Raw genomic sequence first — 4,548 nt, forward strand, 5'->3', positions numbered from 1 at the left:
CAATTGGTATTGCATATTATGAAGGCGCTTAACCATAAGCCAACAGCAGACTGGGAATACTGGATGCAGGGTTCCTGCAGCAACCCGAGACCCTCAGAAAGGACCATCATTCTCACATCTTGATAGCACCCCCAGCTGACAGTAGAAGCACACATAAATTCTCTTTGGAGGAAAGCCAGGATTCTCACAGGTTTAGATCAACCAAATATGAATTTACAATAAAGGAAATTGACACATAAAGAGACAAGTTATAATAAATGACAGTAAGCTGAAATTGGCCAGGCGCAGCGGCTCATGCCTGTAATCCCAACACTTTGGGAGGCCGAGGTGGGCGGATCACCTGAGATCGGGAGTTCAAGACCAGCCTGACCAACATGGAGAAACCCTGTCCCTACTAAAAATACAGAAAAAATTAGCCGGGCATGGTGGCACATGCCTGTAATCCCAGCTACTCGCGATGCTGAGGCAGGAGAATTGCTTGAACCTGGGAGGCAGAGGTTGTGGTGAGCCGAGATCACGTCATTGCACTCCAGCCTGGGCAACAAGAGCAAAAGTCCATCTCAAAAAAAGAAAAAAAACAGCTGAAATCATCAATAGATTTAGACTTCTAAAGACTTCAAATACTGGAATTATCAGATATAGAGTATAAAATATGTACAAAATGTTTATAAAATAAAAAATGGAATTGTAAGGCTAAGTGAACAATAAGAGACTATCCAAGATGCCAACGCCAAGTTGAAAAAGAAACAAATAGAAGTTTTGGAAATTAAAAATGGTATTGCTGAAATTTAAAAATCAAGGGAAGATAAGTTAGAGTCCAGGGATAAAAGAAGAGAGAAATAGTGACTTGGAAGGTGGAGATAAAAATATTATGGGTCATGTAGCTCAGAGAGACAGGATTTGAAACATATGATAGAATGGTTAAATATATGGAATGAGAAATGTAACATACATGTAATCATAGTCTCAGAAGTGGTGAATGGAGGAGAGGTAATATGTAAATAAATTATGACTAAGAAGTTTTTAGAGCAGTTAAAAGGCATGAGTCCGCAAAGGAGGACAACATATACCAAGCAAGGTAAACAAAAAAAACCTCACATCTATATATATTTTAGTGAAACCTTAGAATACAAAAGGCAAAGATAACATCTTCAAAGCAGCCAGAAAGTGAAGCCCATTCCTCTCAAAGAGATGAGAGTTATTCAGACAGCTGATAACAAAGGCCAGAAGATATGGAATAACATCTCCAAATGGTTGAAAGAAATAAAAGTCAACCTAGATTTTTGTGTCCTAAAAATTTACCATCTTTCAATATCAGGGCAAAATTAAGCATTTCTATGCTAATAAAATCTTAGGGAATTTATGGCCAAGAGAACTTCACCAAAAGAACCGTTATTAAAAAAAAGAAGAGGCTGAGTGCAGTGGCTCACGTCTGTAACCCCAGCACTTTGGGAGGCCGGGGAGGGCGGATCACGAGGTCAGGAGATCCAGAGACCATCCTGGCTAACACGGTGAAACTCCATCTCTACTAAAAACACAAAAAATTAGCCGGGCATGGTGGCAGGCGCCTGTGGTCTCAGCTACTTGGGAGGTTGAGGCAGGAGAATGGCGTAAACCCAGGAGGCGGAGCTTGCAGTGAGCCGAGATCGCGCCACTGCACTCCAGCCTGGGCGACAGAGCGAGACTCTGTCTCAAAAAAAAAAAAAAAAAAAAAAAAAAGAAGAAGAAGAAAAACCTTAGGGATGTTTTTCAAAATCAAGAACAAAGTTGTTTTTTTTTTTTAATACAGCTGTATGGCCAGGAGAAGTGACTTACGCCTGTCACTTTGAGAGGCTGAGGCAGGAGTATTACGTGAGGCCAGGAGTTGAAAACCAGCTGTGGTAACATAGTGAGACCCCATCTCTATATAAAAAAAAAAAAAAAAAATTTAAAAGAGAAAAGGCCAGGTGCAGTGACTCACACTGTAATTGCAGCACTTTGGGAGGCTGAGGTGGGCGGATCACGAGGTCAAGAGATCAATACCATCCTGGCCAACATGGTGAAACCCTGTCTCTACTAAAAATACAAAAATTAGCTGCGCATGGTGGCATGTGCCTGTAGTCCCATCTACTCGGGAGGCTGCGGCAGGAGAATCGCTTGAACCCGGCAGGAGGATGTTGCAGTGAGCTGAGATTGTGCCACTGCACTCCAGTCTGGCAACAGAGCGAGATTCTGTCACAAAAAAAAAAAAAAAAAAAAAAAGACAGGAAAAAAGTATAGCTATAAGATTTACTTCAGGAAGACGGGACTGATACCTGAAGAAATGCGAAAACGGATAGAGAGCAGGCCACGCATGGCGACTCATGCCTGTAATCTCAGCACTTTGGGAGGCTGAGGCAGGTGGATCATCTGAGGTCCGGAGTTCCAGAACAGCTTGGCTAACATGGCAAAATCCCATCTCTACTAAAAATACAAACATTAGCTGGATGTGGTGGCACTCATCTGTGGTCCCAGCTACTTGGGAGGCAGAGACACAAGAATCACTTGAACCCAGAGGGGCAGAGGTTGCATTGAGCCAATAACAGACCACTGCACTGTAGTCTGGGTGACAGAGCAAAAAAAAAAAGCATAATGGAATAGTGAGGAAAGAAAGTAATGAACACTTGTGTAAATCTAAACAAATATTGCCCTCATAAAATAATAAAAATACTATTTAAGGACAAGGGCACTACTTGCTCTCCTCCCAACCCCAATACTCACAGCCTCACCACCAAAATCTACCTTGGAAGCCACTAGGACTTATCCCATGTGCCCTTGCTCTATTTAGTCAATCATCAAGAAATCCAAGATTTCTCCATCATCCCAAATCACCTGGACTCACCCTTGTAAGCCTCTGTACTTCTTTTTATCTGACATTATCTCCTTAAACCTCCAACACTTCCTCCACCATTCTATTTTTGTTTGTTTGAGACAGGGTCTCTATTGTCCAGGCTGAGTGCAGTGGCACAATCTCAGCTAATCGGAGCCTCCACCTCCCAGGCTCAAGCTCTCCTCCCACCTCAGCCTCCTGAATAGCTGGGACTACAGGCATGCACCACCAAGCCTGGCTAATTTTTTTTCTTTTTTTGTAGAGACAGGGTCTTGCTATGTTGCCCAGGCTGATCCTGAACTCCTAAGCTCAAGAGATCCTCCCATCTCGGCCTTCCAGGGTGCTGGGGTTTGTAATCCATAGCACCTGTTTTCCCACCATTCTTAAGCCCCGCTTTTTTTTTTTTTTTTGTAGAGACAGGGTCTTGCTTTGTTGCCCAGCCTGATCTTGAACTTCTAAGCTCAAGAGATCCTCTCGCCTCTGCCTTCCAGGGTGCTGGGGTTTGTAATCCACAGTGCTCGGCTTTTCCACCATTCTTACTTGTTTCCTACTTTTAGTTGATAACTTGGGGAGCCCTCTTTTCCTCTCACACCCCATATCCAATGCATCTGAAACTGATGTATCAACAATTATATTAGGTCTCTGGGGTGGTATTCGGCCAAGAGGAGTAATCTGGAGCAATCCATGACTGGGTGAAATTTGGGAACCCCAGGTGCCAGTCTGACCCGCTCCCTGCATGCCTTGTTGCCATGCCTCAGAAAATTGAGGAAATCAAGCATTTTCTGCTCACTGCCTAGCAAAAGGATGCCAAATCTGTCAAGATCAAGAAAAAGGACAGGCTGGGCATGGTGGCTCATGCCTGTAATCCGAGCACTTTGGGAGACTGACGAGGGTGGATCACGAGGTCAGGAGTTCAAGACCAGCCTGGCCAATATGGTGAAACCTCGTCTCTGCTAAAAATACAAAAATTAGCGGGGCGTGGTGGCACATGCCTGTAGTCCCAGCTACTTGGGGGGCTGAGGCAGGAGAATTGCTTGAACTCAGGAGGCGGAGTTTGCAGTAAGCTGAGATTGTGCCACTGTGCTCCAGCCCAGGGGCAGTGTGAGACTCTGTCTCAATAAATAAATAAATAAGAAAGAAAAAGAAGGACAATGCAAAATTTGAAGTTCAATGCAGCAGATACCTGTACACCATGGTCATATGGCAAAAAGAGAAGGCAGACAAACTGAAGCAGTCCCTGCCCCCTGATTTGGCAGTGAAGGAGCTGAAATGAACCACACACACTGATTTGAACTGTATTAAAATACTAATACACACACACAAAACCAAACAACTATATCAGTTCTTCCTTTAAAATACATCCTGGGCCAGGTGTGGTGACTCACGCCTGTAATCCCAGCACTTTGGGGGGCCGAGGCAAGTGAATCACTTGAGGTCAGGAGTTTGACCAGCCTAGCCAACATGGTGAAACCCTGTCTCCACTAAAAATACGAAAAATTAGCTGGGCATGGTGGCAGGTGCCTGTAGTCCCAGCTACTGGAGAAGAAGTGTGTGTGTGTGTGTGTGTATGTGTTGTGTGTGTGTGTGTCAGATCCTTCCTATCCATCTTTTTTTTTTTTTCTTTGAGATGGACTCTCACTCTGTCGCCCAGGTTGGGACACGGTGGCGTGATCTCGGCTCGCTGCAACCTCTGCCTCCTG

The 4,548-nt window shown here is 44.3% G+C and overlaps 1 pseudogene; it reads left to right on the plus strand.

Annotated features, from left to right (window-relative positions):
- Positions 1-3,545: 3,545 nt before the first annotated feature.
- On the plus strand, positions 3,546-4,158 carry LOC117062953 (annotated as a pseudogene).
- The last annotated feature ends 390 nt before the right edge of the window (positions 4,159-4,548 follow it).

The sequence above is a fragment of the Trachypithecus francoisi genome, unplaced genomic scaffold (assembly GCF_009764315.1).
Source record: "Trachypithecus francoisi isolate TF-2019V2 unplaced genomic scaffold, Tfra_2.0 Lachesis_group17, whole genome shotgun sequence".
Lineage (NCBI taxonomy): Eukaryota > Metazoa > Chordata > Mammalia > Primates > Cercopithecidae > Trachypithecus > Trachypithecus francoisi.